Source organism: Benincasa hispida, chromosome 6 (genome assembly GCF_027475165.1).
Source record: "Benincasa hispida cultivar pf3 chromosome 6, pf3_genome.v1.1, whole genome shotgun sequence".
Lineage (NCBI taxonomy): Eukaryota > Viridiplantae > Streptophyta > Magnoliopsida > Cucurbitales > Cucurbitaceae > Benincasa > Benincasa hispida.
This window is the reverse complement of record NC_143483.1, coordinates 8,815,997-8,835,883: the sequence shown is the minus strand read 5'-3', so window position 1 is coordinate 8,835,883 and position 19,887 is coordinate 8,815,997. Positions and strand designations below refer to the sequence as shown.

General features: G+C 30.8%; 1 long non-coding RNA gene across 1 annotated transcript; it reads left to right on the top strand.

Annotated features, from left to right (window-relative positions):
- The first annotated feature begins 13,487 nt into the window (after positions 1–13,487).
- On the top strand, positions 13,488–14,122 carry LOC150035402 (uncharacterized). Its single transcript, XR_016530265.1, has 3 exons — positions 13,488–13,565; positions 13,676–13,740; positions 13,930–14,122. It is a non-coding gene; the product is annotated as an uncharacterized LOC150035402 (long non-coding RNA).
- The last annotated feature ends 5,765 nt before the right edge of the window (positions 14,123–19,887 follow it).

Sequence of the window (19,887 nt, the reverse complement as noted above, 5' to 3'; positions counted from 1 at the left end):
CAAAACACTTAGTTGATCTCTATCAAGCACCCATGAAGGAAAAAGAGAAAAATGTGGAAGAAAATTTTGCATACCAGGATAATATAATATTTGACCCATCCCATATGACAAATTTGGATGTGGCGGGCTTCTTTGAATCTCCTTAATAGAAAATCGACAGAACTGATGGAACATCAAAAGTTTCGTTTGTTTTTTAAAGTATCTAGAATTAATGTTATTTTTTTATTCATCTCCATTTTTTTCTCTCTTAGTAGATGTTAACTTTTGTATATTCCAAATGTTGTTTTTTATTGTAATTATTTTCTTTTAATGAAGAAACTTGGATCATTTTCATATGTCTAAAAAATGAGTAAAAAAAATCTATGTCTGACAGACAGTGCAACTACACATACGATACTTACAAGTAGAAAGTATTTTTCCAAACTGACAATGCTGAAAGCAAAAGTCAATATAATATCAAGTTTTACAAACCTAATCGAAGGATTTGGAAAAACAAATATTACTTTACCTAGAGGAACAAAATTTATGTTCTCTAGTCAATCAAAGAAAAATATACTTAGTTTTAAAGATATACGTTGCAATGTTTATCATATTGAGACTGATAGAATGAATAATATGAAGTATCTTTATATCATATCTACTATCTCATATGAAAAATGTAAACTAAAAGAGTTACTTGCTTAATCTTCTGGATTATATTATACTCATATACGAGTAACTGAGACATATGCAACAATGAATCTAAAATTCATGAATCCAGACATATTTACAATTTGACATGACATATTAGGTCATCCAGGGTCTATAATGATGTGAAGAATTATTGAGAATTCAAATGGTCATCCATTGAAGAGCCACAAGATTCTTCAATCTAATGAATTATCATGTGATGCTTGCTCTCAACGAAAATTAATAATTAGACCATCACCAGTCAAAGTGGGAATTGAATCCCCTGCATTTTAGAATGAATTCCTCGTGATATTGAAGGAACCATTGAAGGTTCTTGAGTAGGAAACGATATCGAATCCGAACCCAAAATTTACAGAATACTTTATTTTACAGCAAACAAACAGGAAAAGATATGCATTTAATTAAAAATAGCATGCTAAAGAAAATTTACTGAAGAATGAAATTGGGTTTAAGTAACCCTTACCTTTGAAGACCAATCTTCAAGAAAGAATCTCTCGAACCAAAAAGGACACCAACACTATGTCATTACTATATTCTTTGGATGAGAATCCAGAAGGTGTGGGCTCTAGTTATTTTGGATGAGGGAGATTGAGAGATTGAGAGAAGAGATGAGCAGAGAAATTGGGGAAGCTTAAGGGGAAATTACAAAACCGTTTTGTAACAATCCTCAGGAGGAAGAAATGATTAAGCAGAAACAAAACTGCTTCCCACTCTCACATTCTAGAGAGAAAAAGAGGGAGGGAGTTACAACTCCCCCCTAAAATTGTTTTTACAAAAATAAAATTAATAAAAAAATTAACATATATTTATATGATAACAACTTTATCATATAAATATCATATAAATATATTAAACTATATGTTATATCAAATATAATATTTAACCTATAGTTTAATATTGTATCCAATACAATATAACCTATAGTTTAATTCTCTCAACAATGATATTTAATATAAATCCATTTATATTAAGTTTAATCATATGAATCAAATTCACATAATTAATATTTGAATGGTATTCAAATATTTAATTTCTCTCAAACAAACTTTATATTATAATGTATCAAATACATTATATTAATTATATCATATATAATTAAATTAAAATAATTATATCATATATAATTAATTCTCTCAATTAATTTGAACAATTCAAATTAATCCAAATATTGATTCTCATTAATTTCCGTTGAGCTACAGACGAGACCTCATAAACTTGTAGCTTGAAGCTTGGTACGTGAATAATTAATTAAACTATTTAATTAAATTATTCACCATCCTTTAACTATCAGACACTCCACTAAAGATCGACAACTGCACTCTTCGCACTATAAATATATTTTTGTATCCATTGGATATAACCAGTCAACAATACAATGACCATTCAAAAATTTCTTGTAAGTACAGCTGTGCCAAAATTACCGAATTGACCCTATAGTTACATCTAACTCTTTAAGTACTACTGATTCCTCTAATGAACAATGAATCATAGTCCAACTATGACCAAACCCCTCTTGAGCCAGGAGTTATCATAGTTTTAAACATTTCAGTATTAAAGAGGGCTTTAGTTGCTAACGGTCTTAGCACATAAAGATTGTTTTCCAACTTAGCAGAACAAATATTAATACTATTCTTTGACATAAATACTTTATATACAGAGAAATGAATACAATAATATTGTTCTAATAAAAACTTCATAGAAATTAAGTTCCTCTTTAAACCAGGAACAACATATACATTTTAAGTAAAATATATTTATTCTGTCAAGTCAGCTGGAGTCCTCCCACTACCACAGTTGAGATGACGTGCCCAGTTCCAACTCGCATCATCATCCCCCCAGCTTCCAGTTGCCGTCATGAACTAATTCTTTGAAATGAAGAACAAACATGGTTAGTGGCACTCGAATCAATTATCCGGGTTGAATCATCATTCTCCACTAAACAGGTTTCCAAAAAAAGTAAATCATATCTACCTTGCTTGGCCTTCTTCTTTTCTGTCAAGTATTTGGGATAGTTCCTCTTTCAATATCCCTCCTGGTTACAATGGAAATAAATTCCCTTTACGACCTTGGCCTTCTTGCCTTTCTGGGCAACAACAAGTGGGCTAGCTTTTCCCTTTCCACCTTTCTTCTTCATCCATTTTTTGGTGCCGGAAGAAGAAGATACAAACTTTGTCTTAGATTCTGATCTAGTCCATAAGAAGTGATCCCATTTTTTTCATCGAATCTCTAAAGAACTTTTTAGAAGATGAAGCAACATTTGCCTCACACTTCTGTTGCTTGGTTTTCATCAAGGATTGAAAGGTCTGTAACTCGTTGAGCAAGGTGGTCAGGTTGCAGTCAATCCTGTTCATAACAATATTCCTACGGAACTGTAGGAAAGTTTCAGGTACAGTTTCCAAGATGAAGCTAACCTAACTGGTTTCATCAATGACAAACTCATTCATCTCTACCGCATTGAAGTGGACCATCAAATTGAGTACATGTTCTCTAATAGATGCCCCTTCTTGCATACGGGCATTGAAGATGTATTTCAGAGCATCATGCTTGAGCTGTGTGGATGGTTGTCCGAACATTCCCCTTAGAGACTCCATGATTTCACGGGTTGTGAGCATGAGCTCATGCTTTTTGGCTAATACATGATTGTAATTTGGAATGATCTATTTTCCCTTGCTCATGGAAATCTCGGATTCGATTTTCTTCAATTGGTATCAAAGTCAGGTTGTTTTGATATTCCAAATTACAACTCTATTTTGAACTTCATTTTCAGTCGCGGTGGGTTTTTGCATTTGTGGTTAATCGTTTTCTGCATTTGTGATTAAGTTGATGAATGTTTCGGGTTTAATTGCCTTTTAGTTAAAGCTTTATGTAATTACAAAGTGTTAATTGTAAGGGCCTCTGTGTTTTTGGGCATAATTAACTTTGCAATCGAGTCTATAATTCAAAGAGTTTGAGTTAGTCGAGTCGTTCGTGATGAAGCTTCGAAGCATGGAGATGCGGTTCTCAACGAAGTAAAAGACCAAGCGTTGGTCGTATCGTGTAGCCTCAGGTAAATGATCGTTGGGATTTAACTAAGCGATCGCTTAAATTTTTCTAGATGATCATGTATTATTTTCTAAATGATCGTTTAGCTAATGCTAAGCGATAGGGTAAATCGTTTACTCTATCGTGTAGCATTGGTTGCCCGATCACGTAGGCGCTGGAGGTAAACGATCGTAATGGGAACATGTGATGCTCATCATTTAGTAAAATGCGCGTGCTAGACAATCGTGTAGTTAGCAAGCCTCATCGCTTAGTTCCTACCTAGACGATCGTGCGTATACGATATGAAGGCTCTAGCTAAGCGGTCGTTTAGGCGATAGTGCTTCGCAGCATCGTAGTCGCTTAAACGATTGCGGAAGGCAACGTTGTGTGGAGCGCGCTAAGCGATCGTGTACTTTAGGATTCATCGCTTAGTAAAGGTACACGATCGTGTAGTAATAACTAAATGATGGTGTAGTAAATGCTATACGATCGTACTCTGGGAGCACTGGTAAGCGATAGAGCAAAGCATTTGTTTTATCGTGTAGACGATTGCGGGGTGCTTAGTACACGATGGTTGGAGACGCGATGCTTTCCCGAGTAGTTCAAGATCCGGTTTGCCTGCTTAAATCAGAGACTCCTTGTCTTTGTAATAGTTAGTTTTATTTTTGTGTTTTTAAGAAAATTTCACCTGGTTCATCAACATTGGTTTATTATGCATGTGATGTATGGTGTATATACCAAAGTGTTTGACATATAGTTCAAAACCCACCTTAGGTTGTGCAATTATTCATGCATCATGTATTATAATTGTTATAATCGAGCATGAAGAAATTACTTGAAAGCATGCGCATGCATCATGAAATATAAGAGTTATATTTTGCATGCAGTGAGCATTATCATGTACCATCCTTTTATTATAAGTGTTATAGTCTAAGGGTGAATGGAAGCATGTTTTGCTTGTTGCATTGCAGTTTTGTATAAGTGTTATATAAAAGAAGTAGTAATGAATGGACAATGCATTGAGCATGACACTTAGGCTATTTATAATCGTTATGAATGCCTTGCATGTGTTAGCTTAGCATTGTGGTTGGTTTCCGTTTATAAGTGTTATAAAGGAAATTAGACCTAAAATCAATAATTAAGATTTGCATGCGGACTTAGGGTGAACTCAAGTTTTTTAAAAGGGTTTTAAAATTGGATTGAGATAGACCTAAGTTCAAGTGTTTCTAAAGACTTTAGGAACCTAGATTAATCTTTTAAAATTAGTTTAATAGGATTAAATTGGTTGAAATAAAAGATTAAATTTGTTGTAAACCTATTTATAAGGGACCTTTTGTCTAAGGCAGGTTTTGGCTAGGCTGGGGTTCTTAAGTTGACGGAAAAGTAACACCCCTACCTGGGAACCTACTAGGAAAGGTGAATTAGATAGATTTTCAACAAGCATGCGACGATTTGGTCAAAGATTCCGTTAAAGAGTTTAATGGATGATGTCTAATAGTTGTTCAACTCTCCAATGTAAAAGTTACTCTTGGGAAAACCTAAAATTCACTTAGTTAAAATCGTTAGTTGTGTTTTTTCTAAGTAAGCTAAACCCTAGATTATAAAATACTCAGTGGGAGGAAGAGGCGTATCAGATATGTCTACGATTCCACTCACGTTTCTCCCTGTATGTTCACACCATGAGATTCATGCTTGGCCTCGTGGTGCCTTGGATGCATCCCATTCGGATGGTGTTTGCATGAGTCAATATCAAGGTGAACAGAGAGAGTATTTATAGTAAGTGGGTGAAGGGTGTGTGTCAACACGTCCTATGGTCTCTATCATCGATTCACACTGTGAGATCATTTTGTACTCCCTCGTGTCACCCTTGTGCGTCCCCTTTCGGATGGGTTTTTTTGTAGTTGGTCAAGATCAAGGTGAACTCCAGAAATGGATAGGGTTACTTTAGATTTTGCCCCAATCAGATTTTTTCCCTTCGGATTGGCTTGTTGGGATAGACCTCTAGGGCCTAAAATGGTGGGTTACACTTACGAGAGATTGTTAAGTAAGTTAATGATCTCTTGGCCAAATCAATGATAGTTAGTTGTTATAGGAGCAAGAGTTGTTCTGGTATTAATGACTAGTTGAGATCTTCTCAACTTAGAGGAGGGATAACTGACCTCCTTTCGGCGGCTTTTGTCCTAAACCTTTGAAGCATCATTGTGAAACTAGATGTCACACGGGGTTCATGTTAGTTTTGCTAAAACCATATTGGATGTGTTTTGTTTTACAGCGGGTATTTGCTCAAAACCTAACGTAGGTCAATGTGTTTTTCTTTTTAGCATCTCGTTAGTATTTCCGTTTAAAGCTTTTAAAATGACCGATTACTTACAATGGAAAGAATCGTATGAAACGAATTTCGTGGCAAACGACCTCGATCCCACTACTCTCCACAAGAGGAGACAAGACAGTAAATATGATTTATTGGTCTTGGAGACGTGTCTGGTAGAGAATGATGATTCTGCTTGGATCCTTGATTCAGGTGCTACCAATTAAGTAAGTTCTTCTTACCAAGGATTTAGTTCCTGGCAAACGTTGCCATAGGGAGAGATGACTCTTCGAGTCGGTACTAGTGAGGTTGTTTCAATTGTTGCTGTAGACAGGCTGAAGTTATTTGTTGACAAGAAACATTATTTGTTACTGGATAATGTTTTTGTAGTTCCTCATATTAAGAAGAACTTAATCTCGGTTTCTTGTCTCATTGAACGAGGTTATACCGTCTCCTTTTCTGAGAATGAAGTGTTTATTTTCAAGAATGTAATGGAGATTGGTTGTGGTTCAATGGAAAATAACTTATATGTACTAAGGTCGTTAGTCATAAAAACCCTGTTTAACACTGAAATGTTCAGTACGACAACAATAACTAAAAGACCAAAGGTTTCTCCTAAGGAAAATGCCCATCTTTGGCATCTGAGATTAGGTCACATCAACCTCAATAGGATTGAGAAGTTGGTGCAAAGTGAAGTTCTAAAGAGTTTAGAAGAAAACTCCTTGCCGGTATATAAATCATGCCTCGAGGCAAGATAACCAAACGACCTTTTACTGGAAAAGGTTATAGAGCCAAGGAAGCCCTTAAGTTTGTACATTCATACCTCTGTGGTCCGATGAATGTTAGAGCTCGGGGTGGGTATGAATATTTCATCTCTTTCATAGATAAATATCTCATTGCCATTGAGACAGTATAGCGGCAATAGTTGGATTAGATGATTATATGGCTCCCAAATAATCTGCATGCATATGTGTCAAAAAATGAATTAACCAGAAGATTGAAACATTATGAATATATGATATATGAATGAATAAAATATTACCTGGTTAGACATATGTGTATTGAGTATGTGCCTATACTGTACTAGAACATGCGTAGGTACTCTAATTACAGAATAGTTGTCATTCCATCTACAATAATCAGAAGTTAAATTTTAGCTATTAGTATTTCATAATGAAAACAACAATAATGAGGTAAATATGCTTACCTTACTGCAAGTGGTCTATCGCCTAAGTTATTCTCATATCTATGGAGTCGTCGAGGCGCTAGAAGAGGAAATCGATCCCATGCCTAAATTTGTAGCAATAAAAGTGGGCCTGCAATGTCTTTTCCATCTATAACTGCACCCTTGCATAGTTGCCTATACAACCATGCAAGACATCCAGCGCTCCAGCTGTAAGTCCCGACAACATCAAAATCCACCAAGAGAGGAAGATACATTAGGTGCATTCTGTTGTTGGATTTGTCAAAAAATACCAATCCTCCAATCAACGTGGGAATATATGCTCGAGCATATCGTTGCAGGTCCTTTTCATCTGCATGGTTTGGTAAATGGGGGAAGTTGTTAAATCGATCATCTAACCATGGCAGACTTAGACGACCTCCCTTAAGAATGACGTCATTCATGGTTACGCCTAAAAAAAGGTCACAAAGTTGTTCCCAGTCATAATTTAGAGACCCAATCAATGGTCTTCCATTAATCGGGAGTCCAAATTGGATGGCTACATCTTGAAGTGTAATTGTACACTCTCCATGCAACATGTGAAAAGTGTGTGTCTCCCGGTGCCATCGTTCCACTAATGCCGTCATCAGATATCAGTTTAGTTGTATAAATTTTATACAAGAGACTCCGTAGAATCCTGCAGCTCGTAGATAGTTCAATATATGAGGGTCTGGGTTCTCGTATCTGCGAATAACAGTCTCTCTTCACCGACAATGAATTGCATCGATATGCTCGTCTTCCTAAACAACCTCGGATCTAAGGTTGCGCCGTAAGTACAAAACCAAGTCGTTGTATGGCACTGTTGTAACATTCCTGTCCATCTGACCCCATAAAAACAATATTAAATTTGGTAAAATTCAATGTGATTACAATCAACAAAGATAATGTCAGTTAATAAAGAATACACCCTTCATTGTATAAATACAATCAATAAATACAATAACAATTAATAAAGAATACACCCTTCATTGTATAAATAAAGTCAATAAATACAATCAATAAATACAATCAATTAAATACAATGACAATTAATAAAGAATAAATAAGTAAAAGAAGTTACAATCAATTAAATACAATGAGAATTAAAAATAAATAACTAAGTCACATCATGAGCTCGATTGGGATTATTCCGTCTATTATGCCCTTCTTGTCTGCAAATTGTGCACTATGTCTTGTAACGTTCCCTCAAATCCATCTCGTTTTGCATGCGAGAAGTACATGGTCTGCCAACTTTCCCAACTCGTGATTCGTCTGGATAAATAGTTGGGAAGTTAGGATCAGGCCAACATATTTTATCGGGGATGGGCTTGAACTGGGGTGAATAACATGCCAGATAAGTGGGAATTTTGTAATAATCTTCAATATAGTAAAAGTAGTCTACCCCAATGGTCTTACATGCAGCCATAGCGTGAGAATAGGGGATTCCAAAACTCTGCCACTTATTGCATATGCCTGTTCTTTCACTTAATTTTACTCGGTGTGTGTTTCCACTCTATGCATCAATAGAGGTAGCTAAGAACAATGTTCCTTCATACTTCCCATACAAATGGGTACTGTCAATTTGAGTAGCGGATTGCAATGCTTGAAACCCTCGATAACAGGTCCAAACGACCAAAACATGCTACCGAACATTACAAGCCTTTCATCACAATCCACATCATTTAGCCTCCAATGGACGACTATACCCGAGTTTGTGATTTGTAAGATATTCATTCATTTGGGCAGCAAATTATACGATTTAATCCAATCTTCGAATATCTTCGCAATTGCCTTTCTTCTTCCGCCCCACACTTTCCAGTAACGACGGAATAACCATACTGTTTCAAGATAATATCTTGTAATGTTTTGATGTCAACTGACGGATTTGTTTTCACTATGTTGCTTACCTCAGATGCAATTAGATCTGAGTCCAATTGATTGTGATCCTGACTCAGTCTTGCATACACACAAAAATGCGGGCCATTGTACTGGGTAATTTCAAATTTACCGTATTTTTTACGATAAACCGCGTGAAGTCTCCACGTGCACCCATTTCCATATCTCTTACACCTGACATCCCATGTTGTTTTCTTTGACTCAATGACTTCAAAATTTGATGTTGAATGATTGAATAGTTTTTCACTGCATTTTTTTAAATTCAATTTGGAATTGAATATCATCCCCTTAAGCAGTGAATCAGACTCCATATTACTGTCTTCCCTTGTTGTTGAATCGGGTTCAATGGTCATCTCGTTCAGGTCCATCTCAGTAAATGTTTCAGGGACTTCATGTAGGCCATAAAATTGACCAGGTAGTTGATCTACATCGATATCATCATCGTCTATTTCAACTTCTTTGTCGTTTGTGGCAATATTTAGATCACACTGCTCATCCTCCACATCATGACTTTCCAACTCAATAGTAGTTTCAACTTCTTCTCTCTTGATGCTAGACTTGGGACACTAGGTTGGGATATATACAGTTCAACTCTATTTGGAGGGTATGGAGCGTTGCTCATCATGAACCGTACATCAGTCTCAGTTCGTAATGAAATGGAGATATAGAAAGTAGATCCTGCTACATAACTACCATATCTAAATATTACCTCTACTCCATCATCTCTATTTATGGATAATGCATCACATAATCCATCGATTAAGTGTTGAAGTCAACTTCACGATGCATGTTTATATGAAGAGGTGGTTACCTATCATATTCTATCTCGTTTGGCCCATTAACAATGTTTCCGTGCATATAACATAAAACTCCACAACGTCCATCATTGTTTGGCAAATGCAATCTGATATTTATCATAATATTTGTAAGTATATATTATGCCAACTATATTAATGTGTTATTAATAATTTTTCAATATGTAAAAGTAAAGGAATATTTTTTTTTAATAAACAAACAAAATATTAGGACATGCATCATCATTTGACCATAAATCAATGATAAATATTCTTTTATATTGACATAAATCTTTGTTCTTTATTCATCATAAAATTTACAATATTACGGTAAATAATCCAAAATAAATTGACTAGATAAACAGTAAACATAAGAACAACAACAACAATACAATATTACTAACAATAACATTAATATTAACATTCAAACATTCAATATTCAATAATGAATACATTATTCCAAATAATTGTAAATAACTATATACATACCTTTTGAATGACTTGATTGTAGAGCGTTCTCAGAAATCATAGCCACTGTATATAAAAAAAAAAAAAAAAGTCAATACAAAATTATGGATTTTGTTTTTACTATATATATATATGAAAAAAAAATTATTTTTACTATGTAATACTTTTTTTTTACTAAAATAATAGACATTAGGAACATATTAATAGCTATTAGTAAAATTTTGAGTGATATTATTTTTACTAAAAGAATTTTCATTAATAGCCCTTAGGAACATATTAATAATTTTACAATAAAAATTTTCTTTCAACGTGAATCAAAGATAATTTTTTATTTTTAAAATTTTGAGTTACATAATTTTTACTAAAAGATTTTTTTATTATGTATAAAAAAAACATTATTTTTAATATGTAATATTTTTTTTTACTAAAATAATAGACATTAGGAAAATATTAATAGCCATTAGTAAAATTTTGAGTTATATTATTTTTACTAAAATAATTTTATATTAATAGCCATTAGGAACATATTAATAATTTTATATTAAAAATTTTCTTTCAACGTGAATCAAAGATAATTTTTTATTTTTAAAATTTTGAGTTACCATATTTTTACTAAAAGTATTTTTTTTATTATGTATAAAAAAAAATTCTTTAAATTCTTTCTTTAATTCGTTTTAGTTTTTTTTTCTTTTCTCCACAAAATAAAGTAATATCACTATTTTTTTTCATTAGGAACATATTATTAATTTTACATTTAAAACTAATAATAAATTTTAAAATTATGGCAAAATGAAAAAGATTTAAATATAACTTTTATATAACTTTTACATTTAAAAAGATTTATTTTTCCATTAAGAACATATTTAAATACCTATTTTTAGATTCCATTAAAATTTTCTTTCAAGGTGAATTAAGGATAATTTTTTATTTTTAAAAATTCGTGTTAGATTATTTTTACTAAAAGTATTAAAAATAACATTATTTTTACTATGTAATATTTTTTTATTAATGAATTTTTTATGTGTTTAAACATAAATAATTGAACGTTTTAGTATAAATCCAATACCACTATTAACTTTACATTTTTTAATTCGTTTTAGTTTTTTTTTTCCTTTTCTCCATAAAATAAATTAATATCACTATTCTTTTCTTCACATATTCTTAATTTTACATTAAAAACTACTAATAAATTTTAAAATTTTAGCCAAACGAAAATAGATTTAAATATAAATTTTACATTTAAAAAGATTTATTTTTTTCCATCAAGAACATATTTAAATACCTATTTTTAGAATTTGTTAAAATTTTCTTTCAACCTATTTTTAGATTTAGTTTTTTTCCATTAAGAACGTTAATTTTTTTTTATTAATGACTTTTTTATATGTTTAAACATAAATAATTTGAGACTATGATGTAATATTTTAAAAATCATAATTGAACATTCTAAACTATATTTTTAAAATAATTATCATAATTTGATAAGCATAATAAGAAGTCATACTTACAGTTTATTATATTTAACCAAATAAGACATACTCATTTTAATAACTAAATATCAACTAAATACCAACCAGAAAAGCAATAGAGTATCAACCAAATACTAAATACCAAATACCAACCAATAAGTGGACTACATATATAACACAATGTTAATCACATGTAATTCTCCCTTATGATAACTAAGTATAAAAAATATATCAACTTATTAAAAGAAAAATATTGCACATTACCAAAAAAAACTTTGCACCTTACCAAATATTCCAACTTACCAAAAAAAAAAAAAATTGAATAATATCCACGGTAAACAAAATAAACATTAAAAAAATCAGTAAAAATTATAAAAAACTTATTCAAAGTTAAATAACAAAAATATATCAATTTACCAAATAAAATACTATACTGAAACAAATGAAGGTAGAAAATGATCGGTATTTGAAAATAAATGAAGAATGTGGAAGAAATGAAAGAAATTTTGTTTTGGGTGAAGATGAAATGAGGGCTTCTTGAAGGGGAAGATGAAATCGGTGAAAGAGGATGAAATCTGTGAAGAAGAAGATGAAATCGGTGAAGGAGGATGAAATTTGTGAAGGAGAAGATGAAAATAGTGGAATGAAGGAAAGAAGTTGGATTTTTTATGCTAAAACGAGGGGGGAAACACCAAAACCGGTCAGAATGCGTCTGTGAATAGACACATTCTGACTGCGCGCGTTAGAGTGAGTTATCAACTCACTCGCGGGTCAGAATGCGTCTGGTGAACAGACATATTCTGACCGGTTTATTTTTTTTTTTTAATGCGGCGTACGGAGAAAAAATAATAAAATATTCTCGAATGCGTTTCTGGGACAAAAAAAACTCCCATTTTTTCTTAGATAAATTAGAAAGCATCCCTTTCTCTCCATTAACTTTCAAAATAACCCCCAAATCATATATGAAAATATTTCTCAATCTTAAATGATGAAAAACAGTACTAAAACTTTAAAAAGTCAATAAATATTAACAACACGATTGTCTTTTCTCTCGAAATCCTCAACTTTGATATCTTAAGTAAACTTGAGAGCCCTTATTAAACTATTTTTTTTAGTAGAGGAAAAAAAAAAATAAACATCAAAGAGCGTGACACCCATATATCAATTAAACTAATCTAAAAGTTAGATTAATAATCTCTCTCATCTGACTTTAGCACTTTCACCAAAAATCCAATGTCAAACATATAGTATAAAAGTTAATATATAATTTAGATACAATGATATATTATATACCAATTGAAGTACACTCATAATATTTGGCCACCAACATGGTTTAGAAAATAAATACACATATACAATTAATTTTTGTAATTAAGGTATATTTCTCAACAAAACACTAAGAAAAATTATAAAAAATGGAATAAAATATAAATAAAAAGAGGAAAGTATATAGTGGGATTTAATTTTCTCATATTGGGAAAAATCTTATCTTCTCACTTGCCTTAGTGCTTTACAATTGTGCATTAAATTTCTTTGGATCTGAAGCCTCTCCATAGTTTCCTTTTCTTTTCCTAATTGATAACTTCAAAACTCCTCTCTCTCTCTCTCTCTCTCTCACTAAAAACTTCAACCAAAAAATTGGCAGAGAGAAATTATGGGTCACCCTAAAATTTTCTCAACTCTTCTCCTTTCATGTTTTCTTCTTCTCTTTTTCTCTCATGGTACTCTATTTTCTTCTCTTTTTTCTTTTATATTCTTTTTTAGTGGATTGATATATATATATATATATATTATCTTGCTCATATGTTCTTTTAATTTTGTTTTTCTTAAGGTTTAAGGGTGGATGTGATGGCAACTATGGGACATGGAAGCTATGTTAGTAGTAAATCAATCCAGGTATGATTTTGTTTTGAAATAATAATTAATAAAAGGGTATGATTTTTTATGTTTTTTTTTATATCTGTGTGTGTTTTAGTTGGCTTATTTCGATTAATTTTATGAGACAATCTGTCTCATCTACATTGAATATGCAGAAAAATGGTGAAAAATCCAGAAAAATGATGATTGAAATAATGGACTATGCAGATCCAGGGCCAAATACCAATACAAGAAGTGGGTATCTTAATCCTCCTCCTCCCCCTCCAGCAGCTTAATTAATTTGTGATATTTTTCTGATGTATTATTTTCTGTTCTTTGTCTAATAAAAGATCATTGGGGAAAATAAATTAATTTCTGTGTCTTTTAGTAATTCTAAGATATATGATGAATATCTTTTTTATTTTCTCTCTCTTTAACTCCTTTGTTCCAAGTGTAATTCATGCATGGAGTTGAAGTGATAAATTGCAGGTTTTGTTGTCTTTTTCTCATTGGTATAATTCCACTCAATTTTCTTTTATATTAGGAAAAATAACAATGGGGAAGGGACCCATTTCTCAACTATTTAAAATTACTAAATATAAAATATAATTAAAAAAAAAATTAAAATCTTAAGTTAAAACATTGTTTTAATCCTCTTTAATATAGATTTTCGTTTCATTTTAATTCCTTTTTTACTTTCGAATTATTTTAGTTTATGTACTTATATTAAATCTTAAAATCCATTTTACTTTCAAATTACTTTAGAATATGTAATCAATTTATTCTTGATTTTTCTAAAAGAAAATAGTTTAAATATAGTTGGTTGTTTTTAAAAAATATAAAATAAGTCAACTTATTTATAAATAAAGTAAAATTTTATCGTCTATCAATGATATAGACTGGTAGACATCTATCAATGATACTTATAGACATATATCAACATCTGTTATTTATGACATTTTGCTATATTCGAAAATATTTCTAACAGTTTTGTCATTTAAGACAATTACCTTTAAACGTATTCGTATGACATTTTCTTATTAACATTATTATTATTTCTTAACAAATTTTCATAAAATTTAATTTTGAAGAACTAAATTTGAGATTTATTAAAAGTGTAAGAAATAAAATTAGACAATTGAAAATACATGAACTAAAATAGAATGAACTCCAAAGAGACGTAATTGTTATTAACTTTTCTGTAAGAAACATGTTACAAAATATTAATTGATGTTTTACATATAGTCTTTTTAAAAAAAATGTTATTTTGCATTTAAATACATCTTCATTAATTGTATTTTAATACATTTGTTAATATAAGGAAATGTTTATTAGTCCTTCAATACTTTTGCAATGGTTAAAAGAAAATTACCATCAGGTAATAGGTAACAATTATGAGAACTATTTGAAGTTGTTTAGTTCGAGAAATTGTTATATATTTATAGTATTATTTATGCATCGTTGAGCTCATTTAATGGGGTGAGTCTATATTTTAATTATTTGAATTTTCATTCTCGTTTGTAATAATATTATACGTGAATAGTTGACCAAAATTATGCTTTTTTTAAAAAAAATATAAATATTATCTTACAAATGTGAGTGAAAATTATATGTTAAAAATGTTCTATATGATAATAAATTAATAATTGAAGGAGTTGTGCAACCATTGTAAACTAAAATATTTGGACTGTAAAATAATAAGAATATACAGACGTAACAAAGAATCAGTCTCAAACAAAAATATAAAATTAAAAGTCGTAGTTGTTAAATAATAGTACTTTCGTACATCTTTTTGATTTAAAGATAATGTCTCGGTAGATTTAACCATTATTGTATCGAATTACTATTTTTAATCGAATATTCATTTAGACCTCGAGACTCTTATATCATATTAGATAACATGAGATTTAATCTCACAATTCATTAACAATGAGAGAAGTAACTCACATGTCTTCTTAAAAATTGTAAGATTACTATCTCTATCCATTAAAAAAAAAAAAAATTGTAATAATTATATTTTCTTTATGTTTAATTAAGTGAAGTTCAAAAGTGCTTCCAATTTTTTTATTTAAAAAAATAAAGAAAAGGAAAAAAGATGGTAAAAGATCCAATCTAATAACTTATATGGTTAACTACGAAAGGGAACAAATAGGTGAATCATTTTCTCAAAATTGGATGGATTAAAAATATGGTCACACTTTACTTGTAGTGAAATGATGCCAAACTTTAGGCATATGAACACAATTTTTAGCTTAACGTAATACAACGAAAAGGTAGAGTTTCTTTCTTTCTTCTTTCCTCTTTCCCTCTTTCCTTGAACAATATGAAAGTTAAAGTTGATGAATTGAATTGCTTGAGAAACTACATACGAAACAAGGGGGAAATAAAGAAAAATAAATGGAGTATACCAGAAAAGTTATCTCCTTGATTTTTTTTATTATTAAATATAGTTTACAAAAAGTAATGATTAGGTATAGCCCTATACCTAATCTCATGCTCCCGCTCTCCTTTACACATAAAGAATTTTTTTTTTTAAAATCATTTAAATAAATAATAAAAGAGGCATGTGACACATTTCTATTAGGTGCTAGCTCAAAAGATTGCACCTAAGTTTATTTCTATTTATAAATACATACAACGTATTATTTGATAAACCTAGTTACATCCGTAGTTAATAAGGATAATATATACAAAATTAAATATGAGAATATCTCCATACTAGAGTGAAAAATAAATGATCTTAATTGAAGCCTAAAAGGAATACTACAAATTTGCAAAGGCATTATGTCAAGTTTTCTTCTTCTTCTTTAATTTTGGAGTGTATGAATTAAAATTTCCAACTATTAATTGTATGGATTGAAATCTCAATTTTTGTAAGTTTATCAATTTACACTATCATTTTTATTTCATTTAAAAAATATACTATGTGAAACTTATAATTGTTTCTATCAAAATTTTAAATTGTCGTAAGTGAATTAATTTAGACCATTTATTAAGACTACCTTTCAAATCGTAAATGTGTCGATTCCTACATGTTATAGACTTCTTCAAATGCAGAACATTGAATAAAATTGACGATTTTAATTGATACATGTGTTTGAAAAAAACCTCTCACTTCTACCGCGGAAATAAGCAGAACAATAATAGAGAAATGAAAAGAAAACAATAAAAACTGAGAATACAAAGATTTATGTGGAAAACTCCCAACTGGGAGAAAAACCAAGACCCACCAGAAAGAAATCCAATATGTGAAAAATTGTTATAATCACACAAAACAATTCTCTCTCTTATCCCAATTGAAGCTTTTATACTACTCACACCCTTTTTCTCACTTTCAAACTAGAGAATACAAAAAGAATTTAATGAGAGTTAGTTAGCACACTAAGCTTACAGTGTTTCTAACTAGGACGATTGAAAACCAAAGGCATAACCTCTTAGTGCTTAGGGCCCATGACTTTCCTAAATCTTTCCTATATAGGACAAGCTCATGACTTTCCTAAACCTTTTTAATGTAGGACAAACCATGACTTTCCTTAACTTTTTTTTTATGTGGGACAATTGCATTCCTAATCTTTCGCCAAAAAACCCAACAACATGAAGATGATGTTCAAAGAAAATTCTAACTGGGAGTCCAAATAATTTACTAATGAAAGTTTAAATTTTAATTGATAAAATTATAAGTCTCACGTGATGTTTATTCAAACGAAACATAATAGAGGATACAAATTGATACACTTGCAAAAGTCTAAGGTTTGAACTAAGACAACCTTCAAAAATTTAAGGATGGTATAAATTGATTTTCGTCTCCCCCCTCTCGGTCTTTGTTTGCAGGTTAAAATTAGCAGTTTTGTTAGGTATGGCAACGGGGTTGGGGTGGAGTGGGGATGCACTCCTCATCCCCCGTCACTGTGGGGATTTTTAATCCTCATTCCCCACCCCATTCTCCATTCTAGGGGGTCGAGGAATCTCTGTTCGAGGTTTTGGATCCCTATGGAAAAAAATCTCTGCTTTTTATTTTATTTATTTTATTTTTAAAATTAAATTTAGAATTTATATTAAAATGGTCAAATTTATGTAAGAAATTAGTGTAATTGTTATATATATTTGTTTAAATTAATAATTAAAAAAATATTATGATACTTTTTATTATAAAATTAATAAAAATTAAATTTATTATATTAAAAAATTAAAATTAGAAAAAAACAACTAAAACAGTAGTTTTAGCTACTATTCAGTAGTTTATACATATTTATACGTGTATACGTATGTATGTATATGTGTATGTATATATATGTATGTATCATACATATATAGATACATACATATATATATACATACATAGATACATATATACATAAATACACACACGTACGCACGCACACACATGCACACACACCGAGGATTTCCCACTCTAATGACCTGCGGGGACTTGACCCTACAGGGAATGTTGCCATTCCTAAGTTTAGTCTCTAAATTTTTAAGTCTTCAACTAATATATATACAAGTCCCTAAATAGATTTGTCACTATGTAGTACTTGAACTTTAAAGTATGTTTAATAGGTTCTTAAACTAATAATTTTTTGTGTCATTGAGGTCTCTCCAAATTTTCAATTGGGACAATTACAAATATAGTAATAAGACCTAAACTATTAGTAGATATAATATAATATAACAAACCAATATAAATGTAGCAAAATTTAGATAGCCTATTAGTGATAGATAATATTGTTGGTAGGAGTTTATCAATAATAAACCATATCGCTAGTAAGAGTCTATTAGCAATAGAATTCTATCTTTGATAGACTTTGTTATATTTGCAAACGTTTTGAAAGTTACACACTTGGTTATTATTCCAAAAAATGTTGCCCATCGTAGTTACTTATTTCAATTTTGTGTCTAATAGATTAGTGACCTATTTAACAATATTAAAAATTCATGAGACTTATTTTAGACACATTATAGACAGTTAGAGTCCAAATTATATATAAAGTATATCCAATTTTTAGATTGGATAGATGTGGGTTACTCTTAAATATTTTTGTATAGAGATCTTATTAAGCAAAAATTTAAAAGCTCACAAATCTAGTATTAGATATTTTTAAAGATTGTGAGTTTATACACATTTTTTTTAAAGTTTGTGTGTCTTTTGAAGACACGAACTTTGGAAGTTTAGAAAATAACTCTTTTATATTTGTTTAAATAAATAATATGCAATATCATATATTAAGATCAAATAATAATGGTACAAAATTTACAACATAAAATATGTTATTGTTGGAATGCCTAGAATTTGTTATCAGGTGAGTCTATAAATATTGCCAATATTGTAAATATGTTTGTTTGTCATCTGTGCTTTCACCACAATTTGAAGTAGAGAAGGTGTATATGTCTCGAGTTCCATATGCTAGTATGGTGGGAAGTTTGATTTATGTTATGATTTGTACTAGGCCTAATCTCGCGTATGTTGCTAGCGTTATCAGCAGGTTCATGGATCGACCTAGAAAGGAACATTGGCAAGCTTTGAAGAGGATTTTTCGTTACCTTAGAGGTATATGTCTAATTAATGTTGATCTTGTTTATGGGAATGATAGAAAGTGTTCAATGACTGGTTATTTTGATGTTGATTATATTAGAGATGTAGACAATAGGAGATTTGGTTATTTGTGTTCACTCCTAAGTGGTTTTGTTGTTAGTTGAAAGACACCTTACAACCCACATTTTCTTACATAATTTTGACAAAAATTGCTAATTAAAGAGAGAATATGGTTGAAAGGACTAGTTGGTGATCTTGGTTTACATCATGGTCAGACTATTATCTATTGTGATAGTTTGAGTGTAATATGCTTAGCCAAGGATCAAGTTCATCATGGTAGAACTAAGCACATAGATGTAAAATATCACTTCATGAGAAGTGAGTAAATGGTTAAGGTGATGAAAATTTGTACTACTTATGGGACGCTCTAAGGTATGAGGAAAAAGTTTGGGTACGTCTGACAATATTTTGTATTGCATCTAGTATATCTGTTATGTGTGAGAGAATTCAAGTAAAGGTGGAAGCTTTGACCCTAGGGTTTAAAAAAAATGTATTATATGAACTCTCTAACTCTAGAGGCTTCGTTGTTCTATAATTTTATATTATTCTCTCTAATAATAAATTGTTCTCCCTCTGCTTGTGGATGTAGCTAA